This window comes from Callithrix jacchus, chromosome 7, assembly GCF_049354715.1.
Source record: "Callithrix jacchus isolate 240 chromosome 7, calJac240_pri, whole genome shotgun sequence".
In the NCBI taxonomy this organism is placed as follows: Eukaryota; Metazoa; Chordata; class Mammalia; order Primates; family Cebidae; genus Callithrix; species Callithrix jacchus.
Genome location: NC_133508.1, coordinates 36,729,181 through 36,750,443, shown reverse-complemented (window position 1 = coordinate 36,750,443; position 21,263 = coordinate 36,729,181). Strand labels below are relative to the sequence as shown.

Genomic DNA, 21,263 nt, shown 5'->3' with positions numbered 1-21,263 from the left:
CATTGTTTATTTAGAACTGCTGGGCAGGTACATTTAAGTCTGCTGCAGTAGAACTCATAAATCTCCCCCTTTTTTTAAATCCCAGGTGCTTTGTTACGAGGAGTTAGGGCTTCAATTATGGGTTTCTATTGTGCTGCTGGCTTTTTTCAGAGCTGCCTTGCCCAGTGAGGAGGCAGCCTAGTCACTGCCCGCCTGCAGAGGTTTTGCTGAGCTGCTGTGGGCTCTGCCCAGCTGCCATGTGAACTTCCCTGCAGTCCTGTTTATACAGGTGTAGTTAGAACTGCCTTGGCAATGGTGGCCCACCTCTATAATTGCAGACTGTCTCTGTAATGGTGAACTGCCGTAGCAAAGGTGGGTTGCCTCAGCAATGGCAAATTACCTCCATAGTGGTGGACTGCCTTAGTAATAGCAGACACCCCTCCCCCACAGAGCTGGACCATCCCGGGATCAGCTGTGCTTGCTGTGAAACTCTCAATCCAGAGCATTTCCAATTGCTGTTTTATTGTGGGGGTCGGACCAGCCGAGCCTGATCACCTGGCTGTCTGCCTCAGAACCTTTTTTTTTTTTGTCTCCCAGGTGTTCCAGTCACCTGTTGAAAAGGCATCAGGATCTGTGCAATTTCCCCTGCGGTGACCCACTGCACTGGCTGAAACAGCCACATTGAGATTTGTGGCGCTTCTTTACCTGGGAATCTCCTATCCTGGCTCCCTGTTTCAGTCCCCTTTTTAATCAGATGAATGGGTGACTCTGCCTTCCCAGAGCTCCAATAGCCAGCTAAAACAGCTCCTGGACCCATGTATTTTTTTACAGAGAACCGCCACGCCGGGGCACTGACAAAACAGCCGCTCCAGCCAAACCAGCCACACTGGCAACCCATGGGGCTCGTCTGCCTGGGAATCTCCTGGTCTGCAGGCAATCAAAATCCATCTGGAAATGCAGTGTTCACTCACCCTCTGTGCTCTTGCTGGGAGCTGCAATCCTGAGCTCCTCCTAATCGGCCATTTTGGATATCATGTGTCCATGATTTTAATTTTTCTAAACTTATTTAGACTTTTGAGGCCTACTATATGGTATATTTTAAAGAATTTTCCATGTGCTAATGAGAAGAATGTATATTCTTCAGTTTGGGGGATGAATGTTCTTGAAATGCCTGTTAAGTTTATTCATTCTAGAATGTAATTTTTTAAATGGAGTTTCACTGTCACTAGGCTGGAGTGCAATGGTGCAATCTCAGCTCACTGAAACCTCCACTTCCTGGATTCAAATGATTCTTCTTCCTCAGCCTCCTGGGTAGCTGGGATTACAGGTGCACAGCGTGATGCCTGGATTTTTTTTTTTTTTTTTTTTGTATTTTAGTAGAGACAGGGTTTCCCCATGTTGGCCAGAATTGCTTCAATCTCCTGACCTTGTGATCCACTTGCCTTGGCCTCTCAAAGTGCTAGGATTACAGACATGAGCCACCACACCTCATCTTCTTGAGTGTAATTTAAGTTCATTGCTTCTTATTTACTTTCAGCCTTGACGATTTATCTAGTGCTGTCAGTAAAGTATTGAAGTCCCCCATTATTATGGTATTGCTGTTTATCTCGGTTCTTAGGTATAGTAAAAATCATTTTATAAATCTGGGAACTCCAGTGTTAGGTGATTTTATATTTAGGATTCTAATATCATCTTGTTGGACTAATCATTTTATCATTTTATAATATCCTTCTTTGTCTTCTTTTTAAGACAAAGAAGGATATTAACTGACCTTCCTGTTGGATTAATTTTATATCATTATGTAGTATCCTTCTTTGTCTTCAGACCTTAAAGCAACAGATTTTTGAGCTTTAAGGTTTGTTTTGTTTAAGAATAGCTGCTCTTGCTTGCTTTTGGTTTTCATTGTTGTGGAATATCTTTTTCCACCCTTTTACCTTAAATTTCATGTGTGCTTATGTGTTAAGTATCTGAAGACAGCAGATATGTGGTTGTTGGAATTTTATCCATTCTGTCATTCTATACTTTTTAAATGTAGAACATTTAGGCCATTTACATTTAATGTTATTGTTAAGATGTGTGGTATTCTTCAATTAATCATGTCAGTTGTTACCTAGTTTGTTTTTTCATTGTTCTTGTTATATAGGTCCTGTGAAATTTATGCTTTAAGGAGGTTCTATTTTGGTGCATATCAAGCTTTTGTTATAAAATTTAGAACTCCCTTTAGCATTTTCTGTAGTGCTGGTTTGGTAGTGGCAAATTCCTCCAGCCCTTGTTTGTCTGAAAAAAGTCAATGTGAAAGAAATAATTTTAAGAGCTGTGAAACAGAGTATCAGGTAGGTAACCTATAAAAAATCTGTCAGACTGACAGCGGATTTCTCAGCAAAAAAAAAAAAAAACATACAAACCAGGGGGATAGGGGTCCTTCTGCTTTTAGCCTGAAACTAAATAAATGTCAGCCAATAATTCTGTATTTATCAAAACTAGGATTTATAAATAAGAAAGAGATAAAATAGTTTTCAAGCTTTTTAGTACATAGTTTGTGGTTTTGTTTTCTTCTTCATAATTGCTCATATACCAAATACAGAATTTTTCATTCTTTTTATTTTTAATATGCACATTTTCTATTTCATTATAAAATTCTTTTAAATATTTTAACATCATATAATTGACCAAATCAGTAAAATTTTGCATAATTAACTTTATTTTATAGTATTCCATAAATTATATGTGCCTTTCATGCTGAGGTGTAGTAATAGATGCAAAAATACTACAAAAATCTACATAGATGTCATCCCTGCTTTTATAAAAGTTAAAGTAAAGGAAACAGATATTGTAAAATTATACAAATATTAGTGTTATGATGACCAGTAAAATGTGCTTGGACAGAATTTTAAAAGGTAACCATTGAGATTAACAGTCTAGGGCAGGCATTGCTGAAAAAGTAACACATCACCTAATAAATGCTTAAAATAATTTGTGTTGTTTTTACTCACTCAAAATTCCTTTCATTTGTTTCCCAAATAGCATTCTCTTTTCTATCAGTGAATTCTCCCACATTTCATACCCTCTTGGCCCATGGGTAAATATGTGACCCATGCCAAGACAGTAAGAGTTTCTCTTACCTGATTAAATTTTAAACATGTACTCAAAAGATCAGAAAATGGCCAGACCTACATCAGTCCAATGGTAGTAAAATGCACCCTATTTGTTAATTTTTATTCATATAACTCTTAAAACCAAGCTTAGTTCTGTCCTTCCAGAATTATGAGACAGACTATTCTTTTAATTCTTTATAATAAGCATAAATAGGCAATAAATTTACCTTGTTGCTTAAATTGTACAGTATTCACTTCTGTGGGTTATATAAAAATCAATCCTAGCTGTAGTAGTCATTAAACTATAGTAAGAAAAGAAATAAGATGCTCACAGATGAAGCTAGAAGTCAACTGGTGTAGGTTTTCAGGCCATAAAGGAGTTTTACATTTCATTATAATGGAAAACCATTTAAAACATTTTAAGCAGGAGACAGCATAATCACAAGTATATATTCATAATAAAACAGCTTCCTTGTCTGGAGTAACATCTGATGTTCATTGTCTCACAGCTATGAAAAACTAGTACATGGACACACAAAGAGTGAGGTTGAGAGCAGAAGTTTAATAGGCAATAGAAAGAGAATAACTCTGCTGCAGACAGGGGTTGAAAGAAATCGACTGCTGGTCTGTGGTGAAATGCAGGGCATTTTATAGATAAGCTGGTGAGGTGGTGGTGGATTTACATATGGTATAAAAAACTGGTTAGATTAAGTGTGCCATTTGGGTAGACACAAATCTTTGGTAATCCCCATTCTAATATTTTATTATGCAGGCAGGTTTCTCTGCCTAAGGTGTTCATTTTGAAAGTGAGCTAGGGGGTTATATGCTAAACCAATTAAGAGGCCTCTTGGTCTAACAGAAAATCATTTGTAAGGAAAGACCATCCATATAGCATTTGAAAAGAGCACAGACCTAACTTTGAAAAGGTATTTTGTACCCACATTAAAGCAATGGAAAGAAGAGTGACCCAAAGAAGGTGAGGTCCTTGGGATAGTTTTTTGAGGTATCTTTTAATGACATCATTTGTCTTCTCTACCTTTACTGAGGGCTGGGGTCTCTGAGCAAAATGGAGATGACACTGTATGCCTAGTTTCTTTGAGACCCTCCCATGTGACGGCTGCCATAAATGAGTGTTCATTGTCACTTTGGAGGTATTTACATATACCAAGCAGGGAGTTATTATATTAACTAACACTTTTATCACCTCAGAGAATTTTTTTCAGCATGACATTAAAATGCTTCCACCTAGTTAGCAAAATTAACTACCGATACCAGGAGGTATTGGATGTCCTTCATCTTTGACATGTGATTGAAGTCTATCTGCCAGTTCTCCCCTGGATAGCTATCCATCCTTTGGGTTTTAGGAGGAAGGGGTCACCTGTTGAAGGGCTTATTTTTAAGGCAGACTTCACAGGGACTAGCAACCTGTTTGACTGCTTTTAGTACTCTGGCACACTGATACGTTTTATCCTTTCCCAAGTGAAAAGCTTGGTGAAGGATTTTAAGGATTGTCCACTGGCTGGAGGCTGCCAAGTGTAGTTTGCTACCCTCTGATTGCAGCCATCCTGAGGGCTGGAAAGTGTATGCTAGAGAAGTGTCCTTTTCTGTTACTGCAAGGGAGTAGTGAGGCTTAATTTCTTTTATGAAGTATTCCCAAATTAGAAGGACTTTGAGAATGTTTAGACCCTGAAGACACTGACTTGGCTGCCTAATCAGCTAACTTTTTTCCTTCAGCTATTTCATCTGTTACCATCTGCATCATTGCTACCGCTTATGGAAGGAAAACTGAGGACAATATCCTGTTAATTTATGTTTTTTTTTTTTTGAGACCGAGTTTTGCTCTTGTTACCCAGGCTGGAGTGCAATGGCGTGATCTCGGCTCACTGCAACCTCCGCCTCCTGGGTTCAGGCAATTCTCCTGCCTCAGCCTCCTGAGTAGCTGGGATTACAGGCACTTGCCACCATGCCCAGCTAATTTTTTGTATTTTTAGTAGAGACGGGGTTTCACCATGTTGACCAGGATGGTCTCGATCTCTTGACCTCGTGAGCCACCCACCTCAGCCTCCCAAAGTTCTGGGATTACAGGCTTGAGCCATGCACCCGGCCCCCCTGATGGTATTTTAAAGAATATCCATTAGTGGTAAGAAAGTGTCTTCTGCTTTAAATGGCAGCAAGAGCAGGAAGAACTAGGAAAGCATACTTGGAGTCATTTTAAAGGGTAGCTACCTTTTTCTCTGTTAATTCAAGTGCTCTTGTAAGAGCTATCAGTTCAGCTAGTTGTGCACATGTGCGTGAAGAAAGGAATGCAGTTATAATAACACCATTTGGAGTGACCATTGCGTATCCTGCCTAATACAGGGTCCTTGCTCCACAAAGAAACTTCCAGCTATGAAAAGGGTCAAGTCTGGATTTTCTAAAAAAGTTTCCCTGAGATCCTTTCTGGCTACATACATCTGTACTACAACTTCCTCACAGTCATATTAGGTTCCACAGTTTTTTTGGGTAGGAAAGTGGTTAAGTTTAGGTTAGAACAAGTTTTTAATTAGACTGTAGAGCCCTCTAATGGAAGAGCCTGATATTTAAGGAGCTGACTGTCTCTTGGCCAAAGGCTTTCCCTAGAGCACAGCAATCCTGTTACCTCATGTGTGGTATAAACAGTTAAGCCATTTACCAGGGTTAATTTCCTGGTCTCTGTCACCAGTAAGGTCACTGCAAAAACTTCTGAGAGGCATGCTGGCTATCCTTTAGCCACAGTATCAAGTTTCTTACTCAGGTAAAAAATTAAGCTGTTCAGCTGGTCCTCAGGCTTGAGTTAAAATTCCCAGTATGGTTCCCTTTTTTATGATACATATGAGGTAATATAAGGGGAAAGCTATCTTGCCCAGCTACCCATAGTCTACAAAACCCAGTAATGCCCCCAAATCCTCTTAGTTGCTTGAGGGATTTAGGTAGGGGAAAGAAGGAAATTGGCTTAATCATTTCTTTCTATAATGTTGTGGTCCCTTCAGACAACACCAAACACAGGTATGTCACTGAGATTTGGCAAAGCTGGGCCTTAGATTTTGAACCCTTATATCCTCTGTCAGCTAAGAAACTAAGAAGACCTTCATTGCCCTTCTGAGAAGTGTTCTCTGTTGTGACATAGAACAGTAGGTCATCTACATAGTGGACGACCCTGACCTGAGGATAGAAAAATTCAGAGAAGTCCTTTGACAGTGCCTGTCCAAAGAAGTGAAGACTATCTTGAAGTCACTGAGGCTGCATCATCCATGTTAACTGGGCAGTTTGGCTTGAAGAATCTTCAAAGGGAAAGACATATTGAGAGTTCAGATGTAATGGTATAGATAAAAAGGTATCCTTTAGTTCTAATACTATGAATCACTTAGTTCCCTCAGGTACTTGGGTGAGTAAGGCATAGAGATAATAAACTACTGGACGAATTGGCATTACAGCCTCAATGAAATGGAGGTCCTGAATTAGTCTTCATTTCCCAATGCGGTTTTGCATTCCTAATATTTGGGTGTTGCAGGGGTTGTTATAGGGTTTGAGTAGGCTCTGCATTTTCAGATGTTTAATATTGGCTTCTAGGTCTTTCATAGCATCTGGCTTCAGGGAATATTTTCCTAACTATCCCCTAAACCCAAACAAAAACTAGGATGCATAAGGTGAATCTGGGCTGGCCTAGTGGTTATAACTTGACCTGTTCTTCCATGAGTTGTCCACACTTCTGGATTAATATTAGCTTCCACGGTGGGGAAATAAATGACTTGTCCTGGGGCTATAAGAATGCTGACCCCATGTGAGTTAAAATATCTCTACCAAATAAAGGAGTGGGACTTTTAGGCATGATTAAAAAGGCATGAGTAAATAGGATCCCCAAACTACAACTAAGGGGTTGAGAAAAATATCAGGTAACTGGAGGAGGACTCAAGATGGCGCTGTGAGAACAACCCAGGATTGGAGCTCGCGTTGAATCCGCAAATGGTGAGTCTGAGCTGCATTTCCAGACTGATCTTTGTTGCCCACAGAATGGGGAAACTCCCAAGTATAAAAAAGACACGGGATGCCAGGCAGTAGGTCTGCCTGGCGAAGCCGGCAGCCGGGGCGGTGGTGGCCGGCCCTACCCAGCAATCCCCACAGGGCGCGCTTGTCCGGGTGCCTTGTTGAACCGGAAACCTGAGACTTGAGAGGGCTGGACTTGAGACTGAACGAGACTTGGACAGAAGCCCAGCCCAGGGGATTGTAGGGACAAATCGTTTGGGATACCCAGTGGGAAGAAAAAAACCGCGATTTCAAACTATCCCGAGCAGACGGCCCGAGACGCTCTGTGGGGGAGGGGCGTCCACCACTACCGAGGCAACCCGCCCCAACTGAGATACACGTCCACTGCTGACGCAGCCAGCCATTGCCAAGGCAACCCGTCCCTACTGAGATACACACCCACTGCTGACGCAGCCTGCCGTTGCTGAGAGACTCCACCGCAGGGCATGGCGGAGACCACAGCAGAGCCTGTAGGAACAGGGCGAATCACACAACAGCAGGGCGGAGCCTCGGCAGCCAAACAGTGGATAGTCTGCCTTCTAGCTGGGCAGGACACCTCATCGAACATCCAAAAATAAAGCCCAAACCCCTCAACACAGAGCATTTGAGGGGGAAAAAAAAGGGTTTTTTTAATGAGCTCTGTTGCAGCAGAATCAAACATAGCAGCCTAACAGCCCTGAAGGAACAACAGAGTGCACAGCTCAGCAATTAAACCCCTATAAAGTACAAACTGTCTCCTCAAGCAACTCCCTGACCCCTCTATATCCAAAAGACTGACATTAGGCAGGCATCATCCTGGGACAAAGATAGCAGAAAAAGAAACTGGTAGCATCCCTCGCTGTGCCACAGCTGCTAGAGGTGCACCCCAGACAAGCAGGGTCTGGAGCGGACCTCAGCAGTCGTACAGCGAAGGGGCTAGACTGGTAGAAGGAAAATCAAGCAACAGAAATACTTCATCATCAACATTCTGGGTGTCCACTCAGAGACCCAATCGAAAAGTCAGCAACTACGCAGACGACGAGCAGAAAAATCCACAAAGATGGGAAGAAACCAGCGCAAAAAGGAGGAAAACACCCAAAACCAGAACACCTTGCCTCCTAGAAAGGACCAAAACTCCTCACCAGCAAGGGAACTAAGCTGGACGGAGAATGACTGTGACGAAATGACGGAATTAGACTTCAGAAGATGGATAATGAGAAACTTTTGTGAGCTAAAAGATCATGTATTAAATCAATGCAAAGAAACTAAGAACCTTGAAAAAGATTTGAAAAAAGATTTGAGGAAATGATAATAAGAATGGATAACTTAGAGAGGAATATGAATGAATTAATGGAGCTGAAAAACACAATACGAGAACTTCATGAAGCAAACACAAGTTTCAATAGCCAAATTGACCAAGCAGAGGAAAGAATATCTGAAGTTGAAGACCAACTCAATGAAATAAAACGAGAAACCAAGATCAGAGAAAAAAGCACAAAAAGGAATGAACAAAGTCGCCAAGAAATGTGGGACTATGTGAAAAGACCTAACCTACGTTTGACAGGTGTACCAGAAGGGGACAAAGAGAATGAATCCAAGCTGGAAAATACTCTTCAGGACATCATCCAGGAAAATTTCCCCCACCTAGCAAGACAGGCCAACACTCAAATGCAGGAAATACAGAGAACACCACAAAGATATTCCACAAGAAGAGCAACCCCAAGGCACATAATCGTCAGATTCAACAGGGTTGAAATAAAGGAGAGAATACTAAGGGCAGCCAGAGAGAAAGGTCGGGTCACCCACAAAGGGAAGCCCATCAGACTCACAGCAGATCTCTCAGCAGAAACACTACAAGCCAGAAGAGAGTGGAGGCCAATATTCAACATTCTTAAAGAAAAGAACTTTCAACCCAGAATTTCATATCCAGCCAAACTGAGCTTCATAAGTGAAGGAAAAATAAAATCCTTTGTGAACAAGCAAGTACTCAGATTTTGTCAACACCAGGCCTGCTTTACAAGAGCTCCTAAAATAGGCACTACACATAGAAAGGATCAACCAGTACCAGCCATTCCAAAATCACACTGAATGCTAAAGAGCATCAACATAATGAAGAATCTACAACAACTAACAGGCAAAACAGCCACTTAGCATCAAAATGGCAGTATCAAATTCACACATAACAATATTAACCCTAAATGTAAATGGACTAAATGCACCAATCAAAAGACACAGACTGGCAAATTGGATAAAAATCCAAAACCCATCAGTGTGCTGTATCCAGGAAACCCATCTCACATGCAAGGATACACAAAGGCTCAAAATAAAGAGATGGAGGAAGATTTACCAAGCTAATGGAAAGCAAAAAAAAAGCAGGAGTTGCAATTCTCATCTCTGATAAAATAGACTTTAAAGCAACAAAGATCAAAAGAGACAAAGAAGGCCATTACATAATGGTAAAAGGATCAATACAAAAAGAAGAGCTAACGATCCTAAACATATATGGACCCAATGCAGGAGCACCCAGATACATAAGGCAAGTTCTTAATGACTTACAAAATGACTTAGACTCCCACACAATAATAGTAGGAGACTTTAACACTCCACTGTCAATATTAGACAGATCAACCAGACAGAAAATCAACAAGGATATCCAGGGCTTGAACTCAGACCTGGAGCAAGCAAACCTGATAGACATTTACAGAACTCTCCACCCCAAATCCACAGAATACACATTCTTCGCAGCACCACATCACACCTACTCTAAAATTGACCACATAATTGGAAGTAAAGCACTGCTCAACAAATGCAAAACAACTGAAATCATAACAAACAGCCTCTCAGACCATAGTGCAATCAAGTTAGAACTCAGAATTCAGAAACCGACCCAGAACCGCACAGCTTCATGGAAACTGAACAACTGGCTCTTGAATGTTGACTGGGTAAACAACGAAATGAAGGCAGAAATAAAGAAGTTCTTCGAAACCAATGAGAACGAAGACACAACATGCCAGAACCTCTGGGACACATTTAAAGCAGTCTCTAGAGGAAAGTATATAGCAATAAGTGCCCATATGAGGAGAATGGAGAGATCCAAAATTGACACCCTATCGTCAAAATTGAAAGAGCTAGAGGAGCAAGATCAAAAAAACTCAAAACCCAGCAGAAGACAAGAAATAACTAAGATCAGAGCTGAGCTGAAGGAGATTGAGACACAAAAAACCCTTCAAAAAATCAATAAATCCAAGAGCTGGTTTTTTGAAAAGATCAACAAAATAGACAGACCACTAGCCAGATGGATTAAAAATAAAAGAGAACAACCAAATAGATGCAATAAAAAATGATAAAGGGGAAATCACCACAGATTCCACAGAAATTCAAAACATCATCAGAGAATATTACAGACAACTCTATGCACATAAACTAGTAAACCTGGAAGAAATGGATAAATTCCTGGACTCCTGTGTCCTCCCAAGCCTAAACCAGGAGGAAGCTGAAACTATGAATAGACCAATAACAAGGTCTGAAGTTGAGGCAGCAATTAAGAGCCTACCACACAAAAAAAGCCCAGGTCCAGACGGGTTCACAGCCGAATTCTACCAGATACACAAGGAGGAGCTGGTACCATTCCTTCTAAAACTATTTCAAACAATCCAAAAAGAGGGAATCCTTCCCAAATCGTTTTATGAGACCAACATCATCCTGATACCAAAACCCGGCAGAGACCCAATGAGAAAAGAAAACTTCAGGCCAATATCCATGATGAACATAGATGCAGAAATCTTCAATAAAATATTGGCAAGCCCATTGCAACAGCAAATCAAAAAACGTATTCATCATGATCAAGTAGGATTCATCCCAGGGATGCAAGGCTGGTTCAACATACGCTAGTCTATCAACGTAGTTCACCACATAAACAGAAACAAAAACAAAAACCACATGATTATCTCAATTGACGCAGAGAAGGCATTTGACAAAATTCAACAGCCCTTTATGCTAAAAACCCTCAATAAACTCGGTATCGATGGAACATATCTCAAAGTAATAAAAGCTATTTATGACAAACCAACAGCCAATATCATACTGAATGGGCAAAAACTGGAAGCATTCCCTTTCAAATCTGGCACTAGACAAGGATGCCCTCTCTCACCACTCCTATTCAATATAGTACTGGAAGTTCTAGCCAGAGCAATCAGGCAAGAAAAAGAAATAAAGGGCATTCAAATAGGAAAGGTGGAAGCCAAATTGTCTCTATTTGCAGACGACATGATAGTATACCTAGAAGACCCCATCGCCTCAGCCCAAAAACTCCTGAAACTGATAAGCAACTTCAGCAAAGTCTCAGGATATAAAATCAATGCACAAAAATCACAAGCATTCGTCTACACCAATAACAGACTTAAAGAAAGCCAAATCAAGAGCGAACTGCCATTCGCAATTGCTAAAAAAAGAATAAAATACCTTGGAATACAACTCACAAGGAACGTAAGAGACCTCTTCAAGGAGAACTACAAACCACTGCTCAACGAAATCAGAGAGGACACAAACAGATGGAGAAACATTCCATGTTCATGCTTAGGAATAATTAATATCGTGAAAATGGCTATACTGCCCAAAGTAATTTACAGAATCAACGCTATCCCCATCAAGCTACCATTGACTTTCTTCACAGAACTGGAAAAAACCACCATGAACTTCATATGGAACCAAAAGAGAGCCCGCATAGCCAAGTCAATTCTAAGCAAAAAGAACACAGCGGGGGGCATCACACTAACAGATTTCAAACTATACTAGAAGGCTACAGTAATCAAAACAGCATGGTACTCGTACCAAAACAGAGATATAGACCAATGGAACAAAACAGAGGCACCGGAGGCAACACAACATACATAAAACTATACAATCTTTGATAAACCTGACAAAAACAAGCAATGGGGCAAGGATTCCATGTTTAACAAATGGTGTTGGGAAAACTGGCTAGCCATGTGCAGAAAGCAGAAACTGGACCCCTTCCTGACACCTTACACTAAAATTAACCCCAGATGGATTAAAGACTTAAACATAAGACCTGGCACCATAAAAACCCTAGAAAGAAATCTAGGCAAAACCATCCAGGACATAGGAGTAGGCAAGGACTTCATGAACAAAACACCAAAAGCATTGGCAACAAAAGCCAAAATAGACAAATGGGACCTAATGAAACTCCACAGCTTCTGCACGGCAAAAGAAACAGTAACTAGAGTGGATCGGCAACCAACAGAATGGGAAAAAATTTTCACAGTCTACCCATCTGACAAAGGGCTGATATCCAGAATTTACAAAGAACTCAAACAGATTTATAGGAAAAAAACAAACAAGCCCATTCAAAAGTGGGCAAAGGATATGAACAGATACTTTACGAAAGAAGACATATATGAGGCCAACAATCATATGAAAAAATGCTCATCATCACTGGTCATCAGAGAGATGCAAATCAAAACCACATTGAGATACCATCTCACGCCAGTTAGAATGGCGATTATTAAAAAATCTGGAGACAACAGATGCTCGATAGGATGTGGAGAAAAAGGAACACTTTTACACTGTTGGTGGGAGTGTAAATTAGTTCAACCATTGTGGAAGACAGTGTGGCGATTCTTCAAGGCCTTAGAAATAGAAATTCCATTTGACCCAGCAATCCCATTACTGGGTATATATCCAAAAGACTATAAATCGTTCTACTATCAGGACACATGTACACGAATGTTCATTGCAGCACTGTTTACAATAGCAAAGACCTGGAATCAACCCAAATGCCCATTGATAATAGACTGGATTGGAAAAATGTGGCACATATACACCATGGAATATTATGCAGCAATCAGAAATGATGAGTTTGTGTCGTTTGTAGGGACATGGATGAATCTGGAAAACATCATCCTCAGCAAACTGACACAAGAACAGAAAATGAAACACCGCATATCCTCACTCATAGGTGGGTGATGAAAAATAAGAACACATGGACACAGAAAGGGGAGTACTAAACACTGGGGTCTATTGGGGGGGAAAGGGGAGGGCCAGTGGGAGGGGGAGGTGGGGAGGGATAGCCTGGGGAGAAATGCCAAAGGTGGGTGAAGGGGAGAAGAAAAGCAAAGCACACTGCCATGTGTGTACCTATGCAACTGTCTTGCATGCTCTGCTCATGTACCCCAAAACCTAAAACCCAATAAAAAATTTAAAAAAAAATATCGGGTAACTGTCTTTCTTGAGATTCCTATCACAGTCATGCCACAAGAAGAGGGGAAGCCTGGATTAGAGAGAAGAAAAAGACTGGATCCAGTGTCCAGAAGGAAGTCCACCCTTCTTCCTTCAATTTCCAGTATCACCAGGGCTCCTGAGCAATAAAGGCAGTTAGAGCCAATGGAGTTGGGGTCTGAGCCCAGGGACCCATCAGTCCTGTTGGACCATTGTGAAACCAGTTTTGGATCTGGTGACCTCCATCTCTGTGGGCAGTTTGATTTCCAGTGGTCACTATCATGAGCTGAATGGGGTCAAGTTGACTTCTTGCTGCCTGGGTAATCCTTCTTAAAGTGCCCTGACTTATCACATTGGTAGAAATTAGCAAGAACATCTCTGAAATTTTGAGTTTTGCAAGCCTGAAAAGCAGCTACTACAACCTCTGTCTTTCTCCGTGTTTCTTCTCTATATCCTGGGCCTCCTCTCAGTTCCTCTTTTAAAATATGAAGGTGGCCACCCTCAAGAGGCTTTCTAGGATGCTATCTGGTTCTGTAGCTTGCTTCTGCAGTTTCCATCTAATATAGGGAACTCAATGTGCAATGAACATGTCCTTTTCAATTGGTTGTTCCTTGACTTTTTCAGGAGAAAGGAGTTGTGTTTTATTAGTGCCTCTCTCAGTGTTGCCATAAAGGTTGTAGGATTCTCATCTAGGTTTTTGTCTATCATGGACACTTTAGAGTAATTAAGAGGTTTGGCTCTAATTCATCATAGGCTCTCCAATATGCACATTAAAAAATGTTCTTTTTCATTCATATGTGTAGTCATTGGGGTTCTAATCAGGGTTGTCAATAGGTATGTCCTCTCTTTCTGTTTGGAATGGTGAATTTCCTATTTTTTACCTTAGCTATTTTCTCTTTTGCTTTTTGACCTATTATAGGAGACATATAACTCATCTTTGAATTCCTCTGTTGCCTTCAGAACTGCCTGTTTTTCTGCAGCAGTTAGAACTTGGCTTAGGAGCAACATAACATCCCTCCATGAGAGGTGAAACAACAGAGTTAAATTTTGGAAGGCTTCTATATACCATTCAAGGTCTCTCTTTATTTGCTTAAGGTACAGAATTGAGAAGAAAACTTGAAACGTATTGGCATCACCTGCACTGATATTTCCCATATGAGCCAGAGCAAAGCTGGAGGAGTGGGAAGTTTGGGAGATGGTGGAAGTGGAGGAGCCTACAATTTGGTTGGAGGGGGGCCCTGAATAGGAAAACAGGAAGGGTTAGGAACTCTATAACTCCCTCAGATGCTTCTCTGAGAAGTTGTCTTTTTAGTTTTGGAGATTTACTCCTTTCAGCCTAAATGATATGATTGCCAAAAATGCTGGGTCGATTGTGCAATGCTTCCAAAGGTCTGGGTTGTCTCATTAGTATGGTAGCCTCATCTTAATCTTTTATTATGCAAAGAAAACCTGAACATAGAAAACCTTGAACCATTTGCTCTCTCATCTACACAAATAATCTAATTTTTGGATAGTATTAAAGTTGAGGCTTTCCTCCAAAACGGTTAGTTCAAGATGATAAGAAGACCACACCATCTTGCAAAAGAAAATGAGCCACATTTTCTTCAAAGTCTTGGGGTCATAGGAGTCCCATTGCTTCAAAATGCACTCCAGAGAAGTGCAGGCTGAAGATGGTCTGTTATCCATGTAGAAAGAGAAGTGAGAAAAAGGAATTCCTTTAGTTTTATTTCTTTCTTTTAGAATGACCCAGGTTAAAGGGGATGACAATGGGGACATTCCTTCAACTGTTTCCTTCCTTTGTTCCCTGAGCCCAAGCATCCATTAAAGGTGGATGCAGGCATTACCCTCAGCCATGGATCCAGAGGAGCTAAGCAATAGGATTAGTCACACTTACCAACGCAATTTTAGTCCTCCATTGGTGATTTTCCTTTGATTTTCTAGACTTCTGTACTCTGCATGTTTTCCCAATGGATGGCTCTTAGGACAGACTATGTAACAGTTGTATGAAGGCAAGGTCGTTTACTACAGGGAGAATACTAGGTAGAGCCATATATTCTGTTATTATACCCCAGATTAAAGTATTCTTAGGCAGTGGTTCTGGTTAACATCCATACTATGTAAAATACCCATTTTTTTTTTCTAAGGCACATGGGTATTTAAAAAAAACGTGGCATTTTTTTCTGCTAATGGGAAATTATTGACACAAAACTTTGATTTGGGGAGACATCTTCCTCCTAATTGTTGTGTTTTCTCACTCACATATGGGGCATAAAGCTTGGTTTACAGTTGAAGGTGTAAAAAGAGAGTAGAATTGGGAAAAATACAGTGTTTTAGCAAAGGTTTGACAAGGTACATCTTGGAGAGGATTCCTATTCCACTAGGTGGTGCTGTATGTCTTGAAATACCATGCGCTTTCCAGACAAAGGGTAGAGAAAAAGATGTTCACTGGGTGGGAGGAGAGGCCCTCTGCTTCTAGAAAAATCAAAAAATGGCAATCCCTTTAGCTGTATTCCCAGTTACTATGGCATTTGCTGATCTTGCCTAAAAGGATTATTTCCCTTAACTGTAAAAATTCCTGCAGCACTGCATAAAGAGAGGGGACAGGAGGCACAGTGGTCTTGGAAAGAAAACAATTGATGAAAAAAACTTGGAGATGCTGTTTCTTATGCACAATGGGCAGTAAGAGGCTGAAAAAATAAGAGCCCAGAAGCCTTTGAGAACTGTCAATTGCCTCTGGATATCTTCCAGCCCCAGATGATGGCTAGGCTCTTTGTGAAAGGAAACCAGTTCAAAACAGAGCCAATATTCCTAGCACCCTGAAAACACTGGGAGATTTGCTCAGTACTCCCTAGCAAGACTGTCTGTCATCTGAGTCTTGGAAGTGGCAGCAATCATAATGGTCTCTTAACTGGCCATAAGATGCCCAGTTTTTTAAGTTTCATTTTACAATTTAAAATTGAGGGCAGATGGACTCAAAATAAAAGCAGAGAGTTGGTGTCCACTCATATAATTATCTTTTTGATGAATCTACCCTTGATCCTGGATGAGCCCCCACAATGAAACAGCCTCATCTGGAGTAATATCTAAGGTTTCTTGTCTTATGGCCATGGAAAAAATAGGATACAGACACACAAACAGTGAGATTGAGAGTGAAAGTTTAATAGGCAAAAGAAAGCAAATAGCTCTCTGTGGCAGAGAGGTGTCCTGGAAAAATGGGTTTCCTGTTCATGGCAAAATACAGTGTTTTAAAGATCAGCTGGTGAGGAGGCAGTGTCTGATTTACATAGGACATGAAAAACTGGTTAGACCAAGTGTGTCATTTGCATAGGGCGTGAATCTCTGGTAACCCTATCCTAATCGTTTATCATGCAGGCAGTTTCTCTACCTGAGCTGTGCCATGTTGCTTATTTATTTGTTCCTGTAAACATGGTAACAAAAAGGGAAGATGGAGCCTCCATGTTGAATATGTATGGCCCCCAAGTAGCCCTTTTCTTTTGGCATAGCTGTCAGCATTCACCCATGCAGGCTTCCAGCTTGCTTATCTCTGTCTGCAGCTTGATTCTTCAGATTGCTCTTGTTAGGAAAAAAAAATAATTTTCTGGGCTGCTTTTTGTTAGAAGGGAAGAGCTGTTGAGGACTCTTTAAGCTCTCATTATCTGTCTAAATAATTTCTACCTCCTATATCAATAAGATCACTTTGGGCTGGGCATGGTGGCTCATACCTGTAATCCCAGCACTTTGGGAGGCTGAGGTGGGTGGATCACCTGAGGTCAGGAGATCAAGACCAGCCTGGCCAACGTGGTAAAACCCCATCTCTACTGAAAATAAAAAAATTAGCCGGGCATGGAAATGGGAACCTGTAATCCCAGGTATTCTGGAGGCTGAGGCAGGAAAATCACTTGAATCCAGGAGGCAGAAGTTGCAGTGTGCTTAGATTGTGCCATCACACTCCAGCCTGGGCTACAAAAGTGAAACTTCACCTAAAAAAAAATTACTTTGACTGCAGTGTGGACAACACATTGAAAGACAAGAGTAGAGTTAGAGAGATTACTTAAGTAGCTATTGTCCTATTTGAGAAAAAAATATTTTAAATACTAAAATCTGGTAAAAATTATGTAGAGAAAGGCAAATGCTCAAGGAATTTTTATACAATTTAGGACACAATAAATCAGTAAATTCTGCTAATAGCATAAATGTACTTAGAAGAAGTTTCTTAGCTGGCCAACACCTGATTTCAGCCTTATGTAATGTTTTCGTATAGAATGTTCTCAGGGAGTTTCAGAACTTCACTCTGAAATTCTCATTTTACTTAGAAATTACTTATGCTTACTCAGCAATCATTGTGTATACTTGAGAACTCTTGAGATATAAGAAAACCTGTAAGTCGTTTCTTTATTTTTTCATTTTTCTTCTTCTTTTTTTTTTTTTTTGAGATGGAGTCTTGCTCTTGTTACCAGGCTGGAGTGCAATGGCATGATCTCAGCTCACCACAACCTCTGCCTCCTGGGTTAAAGCAATTCTGCTACCTCAGCCTCCTGAGTAGCTGGGACTACAGGCTGTGCCACCATGCCAAGCTAATTTTTGTATTTTTAGTAGAGACGGGGTTTCACCATGTTGACCAGGATGGTCTCGATCTCTTGGCCTCATGATCCACCTGCCTTGGCCTCCCAAAGTGCTGGTATTATAGGTGTGAGCCACTGTGCCTGGCCCAAGTTGTTTCTAAATATGATAAAATTATCATGCTTCCTAAGCTTAACAGTTTTGCAACTGATACTCATTTTACAATATTTTAAGTATTTCTCAATTTTGTTGTGTGGACATTTCCTGCTCCCCAATTTTTGGGGCCTATAAATAAACTTTTTTCAGGTCCCAAAGAATGTTGTAGGTCCTCAGAACACTAATAGATTCTTAGCCCTGTGCTTAAACGTTGTGAAATATAGAACACTCCTGTGGATGCCTCAGATACATGCAGTAGTTGTATAGACACCTGAAGTAAAAGCAGGCCTGCTAGCCCCAAATATTCACAATTCTAAGCTTACTGAATACAATACTTTTTTGTGTTGCTGACCGATAAATTTCTAGTGACTAATGTAGGTACAATAAAATAAATGCTTAATAAATGTACTTACTTAAAATAATCAAAATCCCACAAGTTCAATTATATGTCATAATCTCCTTCCTAAAATAGCTATTTGAAATTATATTTCTAAAGCTTCTCTCAAAATTTTTGAATTATCTTTAACAAAAAATTGCTCTATATTTATTGTGTTAAAAGATGGTACAAATGTAAAATCACACGTGAAGTGGGAATCTCTATAAATATTTGACTTCTAGATATTTGTTTCATTAGAAGTTAGTTAGAGTTCTTTCTAAGCATTTATAAAATTAGATTCAGAACAGTCTAGATGTCCCATATCCTTAATACAGAAATTACTTTCTAGTACTCTGAAAATTGTTCTCAGACTCAGGGAAATTGTCCTTGGAGATATAGAGATTTTAACAGAGTGCACCCTAAACACCATCTTTGGGTTTTTTTTTTTCTTTCTTTTTTTGGTTTTGAAATGAAGTTTTGTTCTTTTTGCCCAGTCTGGAGTGCAGTGGTGGAATCTCAGGTCACTGCAACCTCCACCTCCTGGGTACAAGTGATTCTCCTGCCTCAGCTTCCCAAGTAGCTGGAATTACAGGCATGCACCACCATACCCAGATAATTTTGTATTTTTAGTACAAATGGGGTTTCTCCATGATGATCTTAAACTCCAGACCTCAGATGAACCACCCACTTTGGCCTCCCAAAGTTCTGGGATTATAGATGTGAGCCACCATGCCTGAACTCCTGGCAGCATCTTAACTTATGTGATGAAACATAAACTATGCACAGGCCTAGCTTCTGTGTGTAGGGAAGACAGGCAGACTGATGTTCTTGAGCAATTAGGAATGCAAGTAGTAATATTTGTTTCAAAAGTTCACACAATCCTCACCAACAGCAGAAAATATTAATTAAAAACAACTCCCTCACCCAGGTATGGTAAAGTGGGACTAACAAGATTTAAATGAATAATAGCATGAATTATTTCACATGCAAACCTTCATGTGAGATACTTATCCTTGGGCATAATACTTGGGCCTGAAGTCAAAACCCTGGCTTTAACTCCTTTGTGGAATATTGCTAAAACTGGACCTTTCCACCTTAAGATGGTATGACACTGATTTTTTGAAAATGGGTAGTTTTGCTCACCTCTAAACCCAATAAAACCACAGTCTTACCTAGGGACAGACCCAGTGACCCAGAAAGTATGATTTCATGCAGCCACTGAAAGAGTGGAACTTACATCTGAGAATAAAACTGAGCATGTTGTGCTTTCATCAAAAACCAAGATGAGAAAAAATGTATAAATAAAAATTAAAACAGAGAAGTGGGCCAGGAAAATTTGTGTTCTGTAAGTATCGGGATGAACTCCCTACCTCTTTCCATTGCTGTTGCATAGCACTGCTTTTCCCAGGACTGGAGACTTGGTTTCCAACTCTTGCTCTGCCTACAGCAATGTCTTTTTGCAGATGGGCTTGGCCTTGTATTATGAGGAAAAGACAAAAAGAACATGGCATAAGAACTTGATACCACTGAAGAGAGGTTATTCCCATCTCAGGCCATATCCAAATGCCCTGTGATAGAGGTTGAGGCTTGGAAAGTGGTATGGCATTTACATTCCCCAGGCATAACATGTACTCTATCTCCATACCTGGAGGCATCCAAAATGCTGCAGACCAGACCTGGACAATAAATGTCAAGAGTCAACACTACCCCAGAAATAACTAGAAGTCTGTAGACCTGCTGAGGAGCCCAGTCATTCATTCAAAGACAGGATGGGGTTCACAAAGACCCAGAGTCTGCCTCTAAACATTTTCTTGGCAGGCTCTGAAAACTCAGAAGATGCTTTAAATCTTCATCCCAGTGAACAGACACTGGTTCCCTGGTACTTGGCCTAACTGCAGTCGGAAAGTCCAGGGGTTAGCCAGTTTTCTTCTCTTTTTGGTGTAAAAAGAGCCAATGCCACAGTTGCCGTGGACTTAGGATGCTAGAATGCATGGTCTGATTGCAAAATGTTTGGCCTGAAATGCAGCATCAACACAAATACAGAGCACAGACTTTTTATCTTCCTCTGGCAATGACTTGCCATTAGGGTCCACACACGTAGGCTTCTATGGCATACTACAACTTATGAAAAGAACCCTCAGCCTGGACAGCTTACTCTTCAGGAACTGTAGGAAGTGTTCTGGTACAATTTTCTTTCTGATTAAACTTTCTAATTTCAAAATCGAATAATTGGCTAATCTCAAAGTTTTTCTTAAATTGAGACTAAAGATAGCTAAAATTGAACTACTATTGAAAACAATCTAGGGGAAGAAAAGACATTCAACAAGAAATATGTTATATAGGAGGAACAACCTGTAAAGAGAATAGGCTCATGAATTAGCAACACCCCAGGGTAAAAACATTTGCATTGGTTTAATTTCAATGTAAACACATCTGAGAATGCGGTGCCCAAACTCAAAGATAGAATAAGAACAAAAACTGAGCACATTTGCCCCAAACAAACAGTATCAGGAGAATATTCTGAAGATGTGGGCCATTTCTGCAGAAGCACATTTTACACCCACCCACCTTCCACCCTCAATGAAATAAAGCATATTAAGATAATACGAGTCATCTCCCAACACTTTGAGTTAGTCCATCATGGACTAAAGCACTGAGACACTATATATGTGCCTGGCATTATTTTTCCTAAAGTAAATAAGAGAAAGCCACACAGGCTTTAACACGTAATATCTTAATTCCATCAAAAAGGGTTCTGAGACTCAGGATAGATAAAATACTGCAGGTCAAAGCAGAGCCTGTGAAATTTTAATTCAAACAATAAATAAGAAAATGTCATCTCA

At 40.4% G+C, this 21,263-nt stretch overlaps 1 protein-coding gene across 1 annotated transcript in view; it reads right to left on the bottom strand.

The window, feature by feature from the left end:
• The window catches only part of ANKRD30A (ankyrin repeat domain 30A), a 215,475-nt gene that overhangs the window by 2,071 nt on the left and 192,141 nt on the right, over window positions 1–21,263 (bottom strand). Inside the window, exon 41 of the mRNA XM_078332937.1 lies at window positions 19,791–19,894. The gene's annotated coding sequence lies outside the window, so the exon portion shown is untranslated. The remainder of the gene's footprint in view (window positions 1–19,790; window positions 19,895–21,263) is intronic.